Source organism: Arachis hypogaea, chromosome 18, assembly GCF_003086295.3.
Source record: "Arachis hypogaea cultivar Tifrunner chromosome 18, arahy.Tifrunner.gnm2.J5K5, whole genome shotgun sequence".
In the NCBI taxonomy this organism is placed as follows: Eukaryota; Viridiplantae; Streptophyta; class Magnoliopsida; order Fabales; family Fabaceae; genus Arachis; species Arachis hypogaea.
The window spans coordinates 92,906,105-92,926,043 of record NC_092053.1 but is presented as its reverse complement, the minus strand read 5'-3'; the positions used below and the strand labels follow the sequence as shown (position 1 = coordinate 92,926,043).

Here is a 19,939-nt window from a genome sequence, read left to right as displayed (position 1 = left end):
GCACCGTCCTTGGTGCATGCTAAGATGTGCAAGTGGACGGGTTACTTCAACTGACACTATTCTCATCAAGGAATGTGCGTAGGAACTTGTGTGTCTCTCCCATGCAAACGTCTTCTGGTTCTCTTCCTGGTGGCCATCCTGAAAGAAAAAGGGAAGGAAAGTAACCCAAAGCAAAGATAGAAAACAAATAAAACATGGGTTGATTAATGCCAAAAATGAGGGTCTCATTTACATGGAAGCTTCAACATGTAAGTGAGAAAACAGTAGAAGTACATGGCAAATCAAGAGTGCAAAAATTTGCAACAATAGGAAAGAGAGTGTGGGTAATGAGAGATAATATAAATTCATGTCAATGTAAAAGTAATACAGGTATAAAAGATTGGCATTGATTTAAATAATATTACCTAACCAGAATAAAACAAGTCACTAAGCACCCAAAATAATTCAAGAGAATATGCAACAGTTAAATAAGAAAATCAACACCAAAGGAAAAAATAAGGAATTTAGAAAAGAAAAGAAAAATATGCACTAAATTAAAATGCAATGAATGAAATATGCAAATAAATTAAGTAAAATAGAATGAAGGATAAGAAGAATGAGAAGGGAAAGGAGGGAAGAAGAAGTAAGTAAGAAAAGAGGGAGGAAAAATTAGGATTTGAGAAGAAAAGATAAGATTTTTGGCATATTAGGTTAAGCTGTGCGGCGCAAGCGACGCGAACGCGTGGTGTACGCGTTCGCACGGATGGTGCTTAGAGGAGTTGACGCGGTCGCGTCGATCACGCGATCGCTTGACACGTTTTATGCTACTGGCGCGAGGGCAGCCTCGCGCTCGCATAAGTCTCTGTTCGAAATCTTACTTTGCCAAAATATGGGTGATGCAATCGCGTGGGTCATGCGACCGCGTGAGTGGCCAATATTGGGATATGACGCGGAAGCGTGGGGCACGCGTTCACATGGTAGGGACTGTGCATTCAGCACCAGTCCAGCACCACTCTTGCACAACTTTCGGTCGTGCACCCTTTTTTACGTCGATTTTACAGGGCCACGTGTTCGCGTGGGTGACGCGGACGCGTGGGGAGGCTATTTTTCAAATGATGCGGCCACGTCGGTGACGCGGTCGCGTGGATCAATTTGTGCCAAAGGCACGCCTCCAGCCACACTCTTGCATGACTCTCTGTTCACTTTTCTTTTCTCCTAATGCACTTGTGACGCAGACGCGTTAGCGACGCTGCCGCGTCGCGTGCATTTTTTGTTTATAATGCAGTATACATAATGCAATGCTAATATGAATGTTATGAATAATTTCAGGTTCAATGAAAATAGAATAAAATGAAACTCAAAAACAAACAAAATGAAATAAAATCAAAATTGAAGAAAAAGGAACGATCATACCATGGTGGGTTGTCTCCCACCTAGCACTTTTAGTTAAAGTCCTTAAGTTGGACATTTGGTGGGCTTCTTGTCATGGTGGCTTGTGCTTGTACTGATCCAGGAATCTCCACCAATGTTTGTACTTCCAGTAACCTCCGGGGTCCCAAACTAGGCGCAGAAAGCCTTCAAGTAAGTTAAAGCAAGTGACAAGGCCCCAAGAGTGTTGATTATCAGAAGGAATTCTGGGGTGCCAAATCTTGCTTTTGCACCCATCTTCTTGTTGATCATTATGATTCCATCCGGGTAGCAAGCAATCTGAATTCTCACTAAAGCGGCCAAACAACTTCCTAGACCCATTCAATTGAGCTCTACACCAACCTTTGCGTTTAAACTTAAAGCTTCCAACCATAATGAACCTTGTAGGACAATTCTTACCACTGACCATCTTCCTCTTACTCTTAATGCCACAAAGAGCTCTAAGTTGACCATCCGTCTCCAGTAGCCCATATTCAAGTGGAATTAGAAAGCTAAGGGATATGAATTTTACCCACTTGAATGTTGTGAAGGATGATGGCAACTTGGGGGAAGGTATTTTTAATGAATTTGCAAGCTCCACTCCCTTGTGCTCTTCTCTGACAACTTCCACCTCTTTGCAAGTTTCTTCAATATTAACCTCTTCTTCTTGGTAGCTTTCTTCCAATTTGATCTCTTTTTCATTGCTCACCAAGGGCATGGGAGACTGTGCTTCTTCTTCTTTAATCTCCATTTCTTGACCAACCTCTTCCAAGTCTTCAACTATGATATGCCTTGGAGGTTGTACACCCTCATCAACATCAAATGCAACCGTCTTGGAAGGAGGTGCTATGTCTTGACTTTCCCATGGAGGTTCAGCATCTCCTAAGTCTTCAACTAATTCTTCTTCTTTGATAATTACAGCTTCCTCCACTTTTTCCAGTACAAAAGTATGTTTCTCATTGTCCATTGGAGTTTCTAGTGTCTCCCTTATGCCACGCTCTTTTATTGATTCTTCACATGTAGCCATGGGAGCACTTTGAGTGTTCGAGCGTCGGGAACCTAATTGACTTATCGCTTGATTTAGTTGATATAGAGTTGCATGAAATCGATCCACTGTTTCCTTGAGACGATCCGTTGATTCTTGTTCCACTTGGGTATCATAAGTAGGACCATAAGGCTCTTGGATTGATGGATATGGATATGGTGCATATGGAGGTGGTGGTTCTTGGGAGTAATTGGGTTGGAATTGGGGTGGTTCTAGATATGGTTCATAATGTGGTTGGTATGGTGGATATGGTTTAGGGTCATATGGAGGTGATTGGTGGAAAGGGGCTTGTGAGTATGGTGGTCCAAAGTCATGTTGAGGAAAGGGTTCATAGGCATATGGTGGTGGTTGTTGATAGTCCATTGGAGGTGGTTGCCGCCAAGAGGGTTGATCAAATCCTTGTGGCTCCTCCCATCTTTGATTGTTCCAACCTTGATGCCTGTTCTCATTGTAATTTCTTCTTCCTGCAACATAATCGTAACCAGACTCATAGCGATGGGGTGAGAACTCATGATAGCAAATAAAAATTAAAAACAAAAATAAAAACAAATTTTAAATTAAAAGGTTATTGAAATTTGAATTTTGAAATAAGATAAGATAAGATTTTGAAAAAGATATGATTTTTGAAAAAGGTTTGAATTTCGAAATTTAAATTTTGAAATTTTGAAAATTGAAATTTTAAATTTTTAAATTTGAGTTTTAAATTTTGAATATTTTGAATTTAATGAGGAAAGAAAAAAATAATAAAATGACACCAAACTTAAAAAATTTTAGATCAAAACGAAGAAAACAACTAAGAACAACTTGAAGGTCAAGATGAACAGGAAGAATAACTTGAAGATCAAGATGAACACTAAGAACATATTTTTGAAAAAAAAAATTTAATAACTAAATAAAAATCAAAAACCTCTTAATTTACTAAAAAGCAAAAATAAAAACAAATAAACAAGCAAAAGAAAATATTTACATTAACCAATAATAAGGCATACGTTTGCAATTTCCCGGCAACGATGTCATTTTGAAGAACTGAAGATTGACGGTTTAGAGGTTATAGTAAACTCTCGTTGCAAGTATAGTTACTAAACCAAGCAATCAACCTTTCTTACAAACGTTTTGGTTGTCACAAGTAACAAACCCCTAAATAAATTGATAACCGAAGTATTTAAACCTCGGGTCGTCTTCTCAAGGAATTGCAGGGAAGTATGTTCTTATTATTGGTTATGAGTCTTGTAAATTGGGGGTTTTGAAAGTAAGGAAGAAGTATGTTAAATGATAAGAAAAATAAAATAGTAATAATAAAATAAACTCTTGGCAAGGTATTAGAACTGGAAGTCCTATCCTTATCAATTGTGATGAGAATTGGATTTTAATCCCACTTTGTTAACCTCTAACTATGAAGGTAAATCAAGTGGATTAATTAGCTTAATCCTCAGGTCCTAGTCAATTCCTATGGAAAGACTAGAGTTATTAGAGCAACTCCCAATTTCAACCACTGCTTTATTTGACAGCTCAAGCGTTACCAATTACTTAACCAAAGCCGAAAGGAAGAAAATATCTAAATTAAATTAAAAGCATTCATAAATAGAATAAAACATTCATAAACTGAAATACCTCAATTTATACTAATAAATATATTAAATGTAGCATAGAAAAGTTCATAAATTAAATTGGGAAAATAAAAGGAAAATTGAACCTGATAAAAAGAAACAATCATGAAAGTAAGAAAAATCCTAATCCTAAATCCTAAGAGAGAGGAGAGAACCTCTCTCTCTAAGAACTACATCTAAAACTAAAAATTATGAATTATGAGCTGGTGTTTATGAATGGATGCATTCCCCCACTTTATAGCCTTCAATCTGTGTTTTCTGAGCCGCAAACTGGTTCAGAAACAGCCCAGAATTCGTTGGTTGCGAATTCAAACACGCTGATTTTTCGTCACTGCGATGCGTTCGCGTGGAACACGCGTTCGCGTCGCCTATCGTCAGGGCAACTATGGCATATTATATATCAAATCGAAGCCCCGGACGTTATCTTTCCAACGCACCTAGAATCGCATGATTTGGACATCTGTAGCTAAAGTTATAGCCGTTTGAGTGTGAAGAGGTCAGGCTGGACAGCTTAGCAATTTCTCCAACTTCTTGTATTCCTTTCATTTTTGCATGCTTCCTTTCCATCCTCTAAGCCATTCCTGCCCTATAAACTCTGAAATCACTTAACACACATATCAAGGCATCTAATGTTAATAAGAGAGGATTAATATTAGCAATTTAAAGGTCCAGGAAACATGTTTTCAATCATAGCACAAAATCAGGAAGGAAAATATAAAACCATGCTAATAGTATGAATAAGTGGGTAAAGAGTTGATAAAAATCACTCAATTGAGCACAAGATAAACCATAAAATAGTGGTTTATCAGAGATCTTCAAGTTGCCTCAACTGCAAGATGACCCAGACTCCTTTAATAGGAGAATGATGAGATCAAAGCTGAGCTTGGACAAAATCCTAGAGGACATATGTCTCCCAGGAGCTAAATGGACAACTGGTGCACGAAATTGTGATCTCAGGCAACGGCGCCAGAAACTCTGTACGCACGTCTTAATAAATCATTTTTCATTCACAACTTCGATACAACTAACCAGCAAGTGCACTGGGTCGTCCAAGTAATAAACCTTACGTGAGTAAGGGTCGATCCCACGGAGATTGTTGGTATGAAACAAGCTATGGTTACCTTGTAAATCTCAGTCAGGCGGATATAAAATAGTTATGGAGTTTTCGAAATTATATAATAAAATAAGGATAGAAATACTTATGTAAATCATTGGTGAGAATTTTAGATAAGCGCGTAGAGATGCATTCGTTCCTCTGAACCTCTGCTTTCCTGCTGTCTTCATTCAATCAATCTTACTCCTTTCCATGGATGGATTTATGTAAGGGCATCACCGTTATCAATGGCTACATCCCATCCTCTTGTGAAAATGGTCCAAATGCTCTGTCACAGCACGGCTAATCATCTGAGGTTCTCGATCATACTGGAATAGGATTCACCCTCCTTTTGCGTCTGTCACTACGCCCAGCACTCACGAGTTTGAAGTTCGTCACAGTCATTCAATCCCAGAGTCCTACTCAGAATACCACAGACAAGGTTTAGACTTTCCGAACTCTCATGAATGCCGCCATCAATCTAGCTTATACCACGAAGATTCTGATTAAGAGATCCAAGAGATACTCATTCAATCTAAGGTAGAACGGAAGTGGTTGTCAGGCACGCGTTCATAGGGAATGATGATGATTGTCACGTTCATAACATTCAGGTTGAAGTGCGAATGAATATCTTAGAAGCGGAATAAGTTGAATTGAATAGAAAAACAGTAGTACTTTGCATTAATCTTTGAGGAACAGCAGAGCTCCACACCTTAATCTATGGAGTGCAGAAAATCTACCGTTGAAAATACATAAGTGAAAGGTCCAGGCATGGCTGAATGGCCAGCCCCCATGATCTAAGAACTAGGCGTCCAAAGATGATCAAAAGATGTCAAATACAATAGTATAAAGTCCTATTTATACTAAACTAGTTACTAGGGTTTACAGAAGTAAGTAATTGATGCATAAATCCACTTCCGGGGCCTACTTGGTGTGTGCTTGGGCTGAGCTTGAAGTTTCCACGTGCAGAGGCTCTTTCTGGAGTTGAACGCCAGGTTGTAACGTATTTCTGGCGTTCAACTCTGGTTTGTGACTTGTTTCTGGCGTTTAACTCCAGACAACAGCATAGAACTGGCGTTCAACGCCCTTTTACATCGTCTAAACTCGGCCAAATTATGGATTATTATACATTGCTGAAAAGCCCTGGATGTCTACTTTCTAACGCTATTGGAAGCGCGTCATTTTGAGTTCTGTAGCTCCAGAAAATCCACTTTGAGTGCAGGGAGGTCAGAATCCAACAGCATCAGCAGTCCTTCTTCAACCTCTGAATCTGATTTTTGCTCAAGTCCCTCAATTTCAGCCAGAAAATACCTGAAATCACAGAAAAACACACAAACTCATAGTAAAGTCCAGAAATATGAATTTAACATAAAAACTAATGAAAACATCCCTAAAAGTAACTAGATTCTACTAAAAACATACTAAAAACAATGCCAAAAAGCGTATAAATTATCCGCTCATCACAACACCAAACTTAAATTGTTGCTTGTCCCCAAGCAACTGAAAATCAAATAGGATAAAAAGAAGAGAATATACTATAAATTCCAAACTATCAATGAAACATAGCTCCAATTAAATGAGCGGGACTTGTAGCTTTTTGCCTCTTGAATAGTTTTGGCATCTCACTTTATCCATTGAAGTTCAGAATGATTGGCATCTATAGGAACTCAGAGTTCAGATAGTGTTATTGATTCTCCTAGTTCAGTATGATGATTCTTGAACACATCTATTTTATGAGTCTTGGCCGTGGCCCTAAGCACTTTGTTTTCCAGTATTACCACCGGATACATAAATGCCACAGACACATAATTGGGTGAACCTTTTCAGATTGTGACTCAACTTTGCTAAAGTCCCCAATTAGAGGTGTCCAGGGTTCTTAAGCACACTCTTCTTTTGCTTTGGACCTTGACTTTAACCGCTCAGTCTCAAGTTTTCACTTGACACCTTCACGCCACAAGCACATGGTTAGGGACAGCTTGGTTTAGCCGCTTAGGCCAGGATTTTATTCCTTTAGGCCCTCCTATCCACTGATGCTCAAAGCCTTGGGATCCTTTTTATTACCCTTGCCTTTTGGTTTTAAGGGCTATTGGCTTTTTGCTCTTGCCTTTTGTTTTTAAGAGCTTTTGGCTTTTTCTGCTTACTTTTGCTCTCTCTTTTTTTTTCTAATTTTTTTCGCTATTTTTTTTTTGCAAGCTTTGTTCTTTGCTGCTTTTTCTTGCTTCAAGAATCATTTTTATGATTTTTCAGATTATCAAATAACATGTCTCCTTATCATCATTCTTTCAAGAGCCAACATATTTAACATTCTTAAACAACAACTTCAAAAGACATATGCACTGTTCAAGCATTCATTCAGAAACAAGAAGCATTGTCACCACATCAATATAATTAAACTAAGTTCAAGGATAAATTCAAAACTCATGTACTTCTTGTTTTTTTGAATTAAAACATTTTTCATTTAAGAGAGGTGATGCATTCATAGGATATTCATAACTTTAAGACATAGTTACTAACTACTAATGATCATGTAATAAGACACAAACATAGATAAGCACTTAACAGAGAAAACAAAAAACAGAGAAAGTAAGAACAAGGAATGAGTCCACCTTAGTGATGGTGGCGTTTCCTTCTTGAGGATCCAATGATGTTCTTGAGCTCTTCTATGTCTCTTCCTTGTCTTTGTTGCTCTTCCCTCATTGCTTTTTGATCTTCTCTTATTTCATGAAGGATGATGGAGTGCTCTTGATGTTCCACCCTTAATTGTCCCATGTTGGAACTTAATTCTCCTAGGGAGGTGTTGATTTGCTCCCAATAGTTTTGTGGAGGAAAATGCATTTGAGGCATCTCCGGGATCTCATGGTGATGAGCTTCATGCATCTCTTGAGAACTATAAATGGGCTCTCTTGCTTGCTCCATCCTTTTCTTAGAGATGGGCTTCTCTTCCTCAATGGGAATGTCTCCTTCTATGAAAGCTCCAACTGAGTAACATAGATGGCAGATGAGGTGAGGAAAGGCTAACCTTGCCATAGTGGAGGACTTGTCAACCACCTTATAGAATTCTTGAGGTATAATCTCATGAACCTCCACCTCTTCTCCAATCATGATGCTATGGATCATGATGGCCCGGTCTACAGTAACTTCAGATCGGTTGCTAGTGGGAATGATTGAGCATTGAATGAACCCCAACCATCCTCTAGCTATAGGCTTAAGGTCCAGTCTTCTTAATTGAACCGGCTTGCCTTTGGAGTCAATCTTCCATTGAGCTCCTTCCACACATATGTCCATGAGTACTTGGTCCAACCTTTGATTAAAGTTGACCCTTCTAGTGTAGGGGCGTGCATCTCCTTGCATCATAGGCAAGTTAAACGCCAACCTCACATTTTTTGGACTAAAATCTAAGTATTTTCCCGAACCATTGTAATATAATTCTTTGGGTTTGGGTTCTTACTTTGATCATGGTTCCTAGTGATCCATGCATTGGCATAGAACTCTTGAACCATTAGGATGCCGACTTGTTGGATGGGTTTTGTTAGAACTTCCTAACCTCTTCTTTGGATTTCATGTCGGATCTCCGGATACTCATTCTTCTTGAGCTTGAAAGGGACCTCGGGGATCACCTTCTTCTTGGCCACAACATCATAGAAGTGGTCTTGATGAGCTTTGGAGATGAATCTTTCCATCTCCCATGACTCGGAGGTGGAAGCTTTTGTCTTCCCTTTCCCTTTTCTAGAGGATTCTCTGGTCTTGGGTGCCATCAATGGTAATGGAAAAACAAAAAGCTTATGCTTTTACCACACCAAACTTAGAATATTGCTCGCCCTCGAGCAAGAAAAGAAAGAATAGATGAAGAAGAAGAAGAAATGGAGGAGAGAGAGAGAGATGTGTTTCGGCCAAGGAGGGGAAGAGAGGGTTGTGTTGTGTGAAAATGAGGAAGAATGGAGGGCTATATATAGGGAAGGGAGGGGGGTAAGGTTTCGGCCATATAGGGTGGGTTTGGGTGGGAAATTGATTTTGAATTTTGAAGGTAGGTGGTGTTTATGAGGTGGGTTTATGGGGAAGAGTGAATGGATGTGAGTGGTGGTAGGTGGTGATAGGGAAGAGAGATTGAGGTGATTGGTGAAGAGTTTTGGGGAAGAGTGTTTATGGGATTGTGTGAAAGAGGGGTAAGAAGAAGTGAGTGGAGGTAGGTGGGGATCCTGTGGGGTCCACAGATCCTGAGGTGTTCAAGGATTTACAACCTTGCACCAAATTAGGCATGCAAAATGCCCTTGCACATAACTCTGGGTGTTCAGCGCCAGATTGGTGCTTGTTCTGGGCGTTGAACGCCCATTTGTTGCCCATTTCTGGCGTTGAACGCCAGAACCATGCTTGTTCTGGGCGTTCAGTGCCAGCTCTTCTCCAGGGTGCAATTCTGGCGTTCAAACGCCTAGATGCTGCCCATTTTGGGCGTTCAGCGCCAGAACCATGCTCTGTTCTGGCGTTGAACGCCAGCCAGGTGCTTCTTACTGGCGTTTAAACGCCAGTAAGGTCTTCCTCCAGGGTGTGATTTTTCTTCTGCTGTTTTTTATTCCGTTTTCAATTTTTATATTTATTTTGTGACTCCACATGATCATGAACCTAATAAAACATGAAAGAACAAGAAAAATAGAATTAGATAAATAAAAATTGGGTTGCCTCCCAACAAGCGCTTCTTTAATGTCAATAGCTTGACAGTGGGCTCTTATGAAGCCTCACAGATGTTCAGAGCATTGTTGAGACTCCCCAACACCAAACTTAGAGTTTGGATATGGGAGTTCAACACCAAACTTAGAGTTTGATTGCGGCCTCCCAACACCAAACTTAGAGTTTGACTGTGGGGGCTCTGGTTGACTCTGTTTTGAGAGAAGCTTTTTATGCTTCCTCTCCATAGGTACAGAGAGAGATCCTTGAGTTTTAAACACAAGGGAGTCCTCATTTAATTGAAGGACTAGTTCACCTCTGTCAACATCAATCACAGCTTTTGCTGTGGCTAGGAAGGGTCTTCCAAGGATGATGAATTCATCCTCATTCTTCCCAGTATCCAGGACTATGAAATCAACATGGATGTAAAGGCCTTCAACCTTTACTAACACATCTTCTACTTATCCATAAGCCTGTTTTCTTGAATTGTCTGCCATCTCTAATGAGATTTTAGCAGCTTGCACCCCATAGATTCCCAGTTTCTCTATTATAGAGAGGGGCATGAGGTTTATCCCTGAACCAAGGTCACACAGAGCCTTTTGAAAGATCATGTTGCCTATGGTACAAGGTATTACAAACTTTCCAGGATCGTGTTTCTTTTGAGGCAATGTCAGTTGATCCAGATCAGTTAGTTCATTGGTGAACAAGGGAGGTTCATCTTCCCAAGTCTCAATACCAAATAATTTGGCATTCAGCTTCATGATTGCACCAAGAAACTTGGCAGCTTGCTCTTCAGTAACATCCTCATTTTCTTCAGAAGAGGAATACTCATCAGAGCTCATGAATGGCATAAGGAGGTTCAATGGAATCTCTATGGTCTCTAGATGAGTCTCAGATTCCTTTGGTTCCTCAGAGGGAAACTCCTTATTGATCACTGGACGTCCCAGGAGGTCTTCCTCTTTGGGATTCACGTCCTCTCCTTCCCTTACAGGTTCGGCCATGGTGCTTATGTCAATGGCCTTGCACTCTCCTTTTGGATTTTCTTCTGTATTGCTTGGGAGAGTACTAGGAGGGATTTCAGTGATCCTTTTACTCAGCTGGCCCACTTGTGCTTCCAAATTTCTAATGGAAGACCTTGTTTCATTCATGAAACTTACAGTGGCCTTGGACAGATCAGAGACTAAGTTTGCTAAATTGGAGGTATTTTGTTCAGAGTTCTCTGTCTGTTGCTGAGTGGATGATGGAAAAGATCTACTATTGTTAAACCTATTTCTTCCACCATTATTAAAGCCTTGTTGAGGCTTTTGTTGATCCTTCCATGAGAGATTTGGGTGATTTCTCCATGAGGGATTATAGGTGTTTCCATAAGGTTCACCCATGTAATTCACCTCTGCTATTGCAGGGTTTTTAGGATCATAAGCTTCTTCTTCAAAAGATGCCTCTTGAGTACTGTTAGATGCAGCTTGCATTCCATTCAGACTCTGAGAAATCATATTGACTTGCTGAGTCAATATTTTATTCTGAACCAATACGGTATTCAGAGTATCAATTTCAAGAACTCCCTTCTTCATAGGCGTCCCATTACTCACAGGATTCCTCTCAGAAGTGTACATGAACTGGTTATTAGCAACCATGTCAATGAGTTCTTGAGCTTCTGCAGGTGTTTTCTTTAGGTGTATGGATCCACTTGCAGAAGTATCCAATGACATCTTAGCTAATTCAGACAGACCATCATAGAATATATCCAGGATGGTCCATTCTGAAAGCATGTCAGAAGGACACTTTTTGGTCAGTCCTTTGTATCTCTCCCAAGCTTCATAGAGGGATTCACCTTCTTTCTGTCTGAAGGTTTGAACATCCACTCTAATCTTACTCAGCTTTTGAGGAGGAAAGAACTTGGATAAGAAAGCCTTTAACATCTTATCCCAAGAGTTCAGGCTATCCTTAGGTTGAGAGTCCAACCATACTCTAGCTCTGTCTCTCACAACAAAAGGGAAAAGCATGAGCCTGTAGACTTTAGGATCTACTCCATTAGTCTTAACAGTATCACATATCTGCAAGAATTCAGTTAAGAACTGAAAAGGATCTTCAGATGGAAGTCCATGAAACTTGCAGTTCTGCTGCATCAGAGAAACTAATTGAGGTTTCAGCTCAAAATTGTTTGCTCCAATGGCAAGAATGGAGATGCTTCTTCCATGTAAATTGGAATTAGGTGCAGTAAAGTCACCAAGCATCCTCCTTGCATTATTATTATTTTCGGCTGCCATCTCCTCTTCTTGTTCAAAAATTTCTGTAAGGTTATCTCTGGATTGTTGTATTTTAGCTTCTCTTAGTTTCCTTTTCAGAGTCCTTTCAGGTTCTGGATCTGCTTCAACAAGAATATTCTTGTCTTTGCTCCTGCTCATATGAAAAAGAGGGACAGAAAAATAATAATAATAGGGGTCCTTTTTACCACAGTATAGAGGTCCCTGTGTGAGTAGAAGAAAAGAAGGAGATGAGAGAGAAAGAGAAATTTTGAAAATTATTTTTGAAAAAGAGTTAGTGATTTTCAAAAATAGTTTTTGAAAAAGGTTAGTAATTTTCGAAAATTAAAATCAAAAATTAAAATAATTAGTTAATTAAAAAGAAATTTTGAAAAAGAAGGAGGATATTTTCGAAAATTAGAGAGAGAGAGTTAGTTAGGTAGTTTTGAAAAAGATAAGAAACAAACAAAAAGTTAGTTAGTTAGTTGAAACAATTTTGAAAATCAATTTTGAAAAGATAAGAAGATAAGAAGTTAGAAAAGATATTTTGAAATCAAATTTTTTAAAAAGATAAGATAAGAAGATATTTTTGAAAAGATATGATTGAAATTAGTTTTGAAAAAGATTTGATTTTTAAAATCACAATTAATGACTTGATTCACAAGAAATCACAAGATATGATTCTAGAACTCAAAGTTTGAATCTTTCTTAACAAGCAAGTAACAAACTTGAAATTTTTGAATCAAAACATTAATTGATGATGTTATTTTCGAAAATTATGATATAAAATTAAGAAAAAGATTTTTGAAAAAAGATAAAATTTGAAAATTTGATTTGACTCATAGAAAACAACTAGATTTTAAAAATTTTGAAAAAGTCAACTCAAATTTTCGAATTTTATGAGAGAAAAAGGGAAAGATATTTTTTTGATTTTTTTTTTGAATTTTTAATGAGGAGAGAGAAGAACATAAAAATGATGCAATGCATGAAATTTTTAGATCAAAACAATGAATGCATGCAAGAATGTTATGAATGTCAAGATGAACACCAAGAACACTTTGAATGTCAAGATGAACATCAAGAACTTATTTTTGAAAAATCTTTTTTTTTAATGCAAAGAAAACATGCAAGACACCAAACTTAAAAATTTTTCATGTATAGACACAAAACAAGAAAAGACACAAAACATGACTGCATATGAAAAACAAGAAAAGACACAAAACATGAAAACATCAAGATCAAACAAGAAGACTTACCAAGAACAACTTGAAGATCATGAAGAACACTATGAATGCATGAATTTTTCGAAAAATGCAAGATGAATATGCAATTGACACCAAACTTTCAACTTGACTCAAGACTCAAACAAGAAACATGAAATATTTTTGATTTTTATGATTTTATGATTTTTTTGTATTTTCTTTTAATTTTTTTTTCGAAAATCATTTTGAAAAAGAAAAATAAGGATTCCAAAATTTTTAATATGAATTCCAGGAATCTTATGCTTTTTAGTCGAAAGCTCCAATCAAAGGGTCAGGCATGGCTTAATAGCCAGCCATGCTTTAGTATGTAATTCAGACATGACACGCCTGACATACCCTATCCAAAAGAATTAGACATGGCTTTACAGCCAGCCAGGCTTTAACATGCTTCATGAAACACTAGAATTCATTCTTAAAAATTCTGAAGACAAACATATTTTTGAAAACATTTTTTTTCGAAAACAAGGGAGAAATTTTTTGAAAAATTTTTGAAAATGAAACAAAAAGAAAACTACCTAATCTGAGCAACAAGATGAAGCGTCAGTTGTCCAAACTCGAACAATCCCCGGCAACGGCGCCAAAAACTTGGTGCACGAAATTGTGATCTCAGGCAACGGTGCCAGAAACTCTGTACGCACGTCTTAATAAATCGTTTTTCATTCACAACTTCGATACAACTAACCAGCAAGTGCACTGGGTCGTCCAAGTAATAAACCTTACGTGAGTAAGGGTCGATCCCACGGAGATTGTTGGTATGAAGCAAGCTATGGTCACCTTGTAAATCTCAGTCAGGCGGATATAAAATAGTTATGGAGTTTTCGAAATTATATAATAAAATAAGGATAGAAATACTTATGTAAATCATTGGTGAGAATTTCAGATAAGCGCGTAGAGATGCATTCGTTCCTCTGAACCTCTACTTTCCTGTTGTCTTCATTCAATCAATCTTACTCCTTTCCATGGATGGATTTATGTAAGGGCATCACCGTTATCAATGGCTACATCCCATCCTCTTGTGAAAATGGTCCAAATGCTCTGTCACAGCATGGCTAATCATCTGAGGTTCTCGATCATACTGGAATAGGATTCACCCTCCTTTTGCGTCTGTCACTACGCCCAGCACTCGCGAGTTTGAAGTTCGTCACAGTCATTCAATCCCAGAGTCCTACTCGGAATACCACAGACAAGGTTTAGACTTTCTGGACTCTCATGAATGCCGCCATCAATCTAGCTTATACCACGAAGATTCTGATTAAGAGATCCAAGAGATACTCATTCAATCTAAGGTAGAACGGAAGTGGTTGTCAGGCATGCGTTCATAGGGAATGATGATGATTGTCACGTTCATAACATTCAGGTTGAAGTGCGAATGAATATCTTAGAAGTGGAATAAGTTGAATTGAATAGAAAAACAGTAGTACTTTGCATTAATCTTTGAGGAACAGCAGAGCTCCACACCTTAATCTATGGAGTGCAGAAAATCTACCGTTGAAAATACATAAGTTAAAGGTCCAGGCATGGCCGAATGGCCAGCCCCCATGATCTAAGAACTAGGCGTCCAAAGATGATCAAAAGATGTCAAATACAATAGTAAAAAGTCCTATTTATACTAAACTAGTTACTAGGGTTTACAGAAGTAAGTAATTGATGCATAAATCCACTTTCGGGGCCCACTTGGTGTGTGCTTGGGCTGAGCTTGAAGTTTTCACGTGAAGAGGCTCTTTCTGGAGTTGAACGCCAGGTTGTAACGTATTTCTGGCGTTCAACTCTGGTTTGTGACTTGTTTCTGGCGTTTAACTCCAGACAGCAGCGTAGAACTGGCGTTCAACGCCCTTTTACATCGTCTAAACTCGGCCAAAGTATGGACTATTATACATTGCTGGAAAGCCCTGGATGTCTACTTTCCAACGCAATTGGAAGCGCGCCATTTTGAGTTCTGTAGCTCCAGAAAATCCACTTTGAGTGCAGGGACGTCAAAATCCAACAGCATCAGCAGTCCTTCTTCAACCTCTGAATCTGATTTTTGCTCAAGTCCCTCAATTTCAGCCAGAAAATACCTGAAATCACAGAAAAACACACAAACTCATAGTAAAGTCAAGAAATGTGAATTTAACATAAAAACTAATGAAAACATCCCTAAAAGTAACTAGATTCTTCTAAAAACATACTAAAAACAATGCCAAAAAGCATATAAATTATCCGCTCATCAACAACCAACACAAAGGGTGCGCCGAACCAACTCAAAAGAGGAGATCTCAAACCAGTTGCCAGAGGCTGGCTGGACTTCATTGGGTGCTCTATACTGCCCACTAGCAACCGCTCTGAAGTCACCATCAGAAGAGCAGTAATGATTCATTGCATTATGCTGGAAAAAGAAGTGGAAGTTCATCAGCTGATTGCTTGTGAGCTCTACAAAATTGGAAACAAGAATTCCAAAGATGCCAGATTGGCTTACCCAAGCTTGGTCTCCCTATTATGTAAAGATGCTGGGATAAAAATGGGAGTAGATGAGTACATCCTAGTGGAGCTACCAATCACCAAAAAGTCTATGGAATGACAACAAGTGCAGGACGACCCTATCAAGAGGAAAGCATAGGAGTTCCTCCCAGAAATCCCTCAAATTGAATACTGGGAGTGCCTAGAAGCATCTGTCACCAAGTTGAAAGAAGCTGTGGATCAACTGAAGGAAGAACAGCAAAATCAAAACAGCATGCTCTGCAAACTTCTTAGAGAACAAGAAGAGCAAGGGCGTGAACTGAAGGAACTAAAGCGTCAGAAACTATCTCTTGAAGGACCAAGCACTCCACAGACTAAAGAGGCATCCACCTCCCAAATTCAAGGTTGTTGAGTTCTAATCTTAGCCTTAACTCTGTGATAATTGTTCTTATTAGAAATTTACCTTAGAAGTTATATATGAGTAGTAGTAATTAGTATCTCTATTTTGATTTTATCTCCAATTAAGCTATAATTTATTTTTCTCATCATCATTAAACATGAATAAAATAGCAGATTTTCTTTAGAATAAGGAGGCAATATTTTTTCGAGTTTTTAATAAGGAAAATTCTAATTATTTACATGTGGTGGCAATACTTTTTGTCTTCTGAATGAATGCCTGAACAGTGCATGTTTTTGATGTTGAATTTGATGAATGTTAAAATTTTTGGCTCCTGAAAGAATGATGAATAAGAAAAATGTTATTGATAATCTGACAAAAATCATAAAATTGATTCTTAAAGCAAGAAAAAGCAGTGAATACAAAAGCTTGCACAAAAAAAAAAGCAAGCAGAAAAAGCCAATGGCCCATAAAACCAAAAGGCAAGGGTAATAAAAAGATCCAAGGCTTTGAGCATCAGTGGATAGGAGGGCCTAAAGGAATAAAATCCTGGCCTAAGTGGCTAAACCAAGCTGTCCCTAACCATGTGCTTGTGGCGTGAAGGTGTCAAGTGAAAACTTGAGACTGAGCGATTAAAGTCAAGATCCAAAGCAAAAACAGAGTGTGCTTAAGAACCCTGGACACCTCTAATTGGGGACTTTAAGCAAAGCTGAGTCACAATCTGAAAAGGTTCACCCAACTATGTGTCTGTGGCATTTATGTATCCGGTGGTAATACTGGAAAACAAAGTGCTTAGGGCCATGGCCAAGACTTATAAAGTAGCTGTGTTCAAGAATCAACATACTAAACTAGGAGAATCAATAACACTATCTAAATTATGAGGTCCTATGGATGCCAATCATTCTGAATTTCAAAGGATAAAGTGAGATGCCAAAACTGTTCGGAAGCAAAAAGCTACTAGTCTCGCTCATCTAATTAGAATCTGAGCTTCACTCAAAACTCTGAGATATTATTGCTTCTTAATTTCTCTTTACCCTAATTTATTTTTCTAGTTGCTTGGGGACAAGCAACAGTTTAAGTTTGGTGTTGTGATGAGCGGATATTTTATACGCTTTTTGGGGTTAACTTCATGTAGTTTTTAGTATGTTTTAGTTACTTTTTAGTATATTTTTATTAGTTTCTAGGCAAAATTCATATTTCTAGACTTTACTATGAGTTTGTATGTTTTTCTATAATTTCAGGTATTTTCTGGCTGAAATTGAGGGAGCTGAGCAAAAATCTGATTCAGGCTGAAAAAGGACTGCTGATGCTGTTGGATTCTGACCTTCCTGCACTTGGAATGGATTTTCTGGAGCTACAAGCGTCCAATTGGCACGCTCTCAATTGCGTTGGAAATTAGACATCCAGGGCTTTCCAGCAATATATAATAGTCCATACTTTGCTCAAGGATAGACGATGTAAACTGGCGTTCAACGCCAGTTCCATGTTGCTTTCTGGCGTTAAACGCCAGAAACAGGTTACAAATTGGAGTTAAACGCCAGAAACAGGTTACAACCTGGCGTTTAACTCCAGAAACAGCCTAGGCACGTGTAAAGCTTAAGTCTCAGCCCCAGCACACAACAAGTGGGCCCCGGAAGTGGATTTCTGCACCATCTATCTTAGTTTACTCATTTTCTGTAAACCTAGGTTACTAGTTTAGTATTTAAACAACATTTAGAGATTTATTTTGTATCTCATGACATTTTAAATCTGAACTTTGTATTCTTTGATGGCATGAGTCTCTAAACTCCATTATTGGGGGTGAGGAGCTCTGCTGTGTCTTAATGAATTAATGCAATTATTTCTGTTTTCTATTCAAACACGCTTGTTTCTATCTAAGATGTTCATTCGCACTTCAATATGATGGATGTGATGATTCATGACACTCATCACCATTCTCAACCTATGAACGTGTGCCTGACAACCACCTCCGTTCTACCTTCGATTGAATGAATATCTCTTGGATTCCTTAATCAGAATCTTCGTGGTATAAGCTAGAATCCATTGGCAGCATTCTTGAGAATCTGGAAAGTCTAAACCTTGTCTATGGTATTTTGAGTAGGATTCAGGGATTGAATGACTGTGATGAGCTTCAAACTCACAAGGGTTGGGCGTAGTGACAGACGCAAAAGGACCAATGGATCCTATTCCAGCATAAGTGAGAACCGACAGATGATTAGCCGTGCAGTGACAGCGCACCTGGACCATTTTCACTGAGAGGACGGATGGTAGCCATTGACAACGGTGATCCACCAACATACAGCTTGCCATAGGAGGAATCTTGCGTGCATGAAGAAGAAGACAGGGGAAAAGCAGAGATTTAGAAGACAAAGCATCTCCAAAACTCCAACATATTCTCCATTACTGCAGAACAAGTATTTATTTCTTGCTCTTTTATTTCTCGCAATTCAAACTGATAATTATAATTGATATCCTAACTAAGAGTTACAAGCTAACCATAGATTGCTTCAAGCCAACAATCTCCGTGGGATTCGACCCTTACTCACGTAAGGTATTACTTGGACGACCCAGTGCACTTGCTAGTTAGTGGTACGAGTTGTGAAAAGTGTGATTCACAATTTGTGCACCAACGGACACCCCGGAAATCCCTACAGAATGGAACCTCTACGTAGACGGTTCCTCAAACAAAACTGGAAGTGGCGCAGGCGTGATAATAGAAAGCGACCAGGGAACCCAAATCGAACTTTCCCTCAAATTCGGGTTCCCTGCTTCAAACAACCAAGCCGAATATGAGGCACTACTAGCTGGTTTAAAGCTGGCTAAGGAAGTTAGAGCTCAAAAGCTTATCATCTTCAGCGACTCATAGGTAGTCACCTCACAAATAGCAGGGAGCTACCAAGCCAAGGATTATGAAAAAGTAATTGGACAAAACCAAGGAACAGCTCGGACAACTCGGGGAATATAAAGCCCGCCACATACCTCGGGAACAAAATGCTCGAGCTGATGCACTCTCAGAACTAGCCAGCACCAAAACAGGGGGCAACAACAGAAGCCTCATCCAGGAAATACTGCAGAACCCATCAATCTCGGAAGAGGAAAAAGTCCTAGCCATAACTGGTCTGGATCAAGGATAGATGACTCCCATAATTAATTACCTCAAAACAGAAATGCTCCCTACAGATACGAAGGAGGCAAAGAGGTTAAAATGGGAGGCACAATACTACACCATCATAAACAATACTCTATACAAGAGAGGGATTTCAACACCACTGTTAAAATGTGTGCCGACTTCCAACACAAAGGAAGTTTTAGAAGAAGTACACAGTGGCATCTGTGGCAACCATCTCAAAGCACAAGCTCTCACCAAAAAAGTACTCCGGGCCGGATTCTATTGGCCAACTTTACAGAAAGAAGTAATGGAATTCGTAAAGACATGTCCACCATGTCAAAAGCATGCTAATTTTCACATTGCCCCACCAGAGGAGCTCATCAGCGTAACCTCACCCTGGCCATTTGCAAAATAGGGACTCGACCTCCTTGGGCCCTTCCCCCAAGGATCAGGACAGGTCAAGTTTCTCATCGTTGGGGTAAATTATTTCACAAAGTGGATTGAGGTAGAACCACTAGGCAACGCCACTGCTCAAAGAAGTCGAAAATTCCTATATAGAAATATTGTCACAGGGTTTGGGGTTCCATACTCCATCACCACAGATAATGGCACTCAATTTACAGACGCAGGCTTCAGAAAATTGGTGGCCGACTTAAAAATAAAGCACCAGTTCACATCCGTAGAACATCCCCAGGCCAATGG

The 19,939-nt window shown here is 39.0% G+C and overlaps 1 non-coding gene across 1 annotated transcript; it reads left to right on the top strand.

Moving 5' to 3' along the window:
* The first annotated feature begins 11,554 nt into the window (after window positions 1-11,554).
* On the top strand, window positions 11,555-11,661 carry LOC112774925 (small nucleolar RNA R71). Its single transcript, XR_003189379.1, has one exon. It is a non-coding gene; the product is annotated as a small nucleolar RNA R71 (small nucleolar RNA).
* Window positions 11,662-19,939: the final 8,278 nt, after the last annotated feature.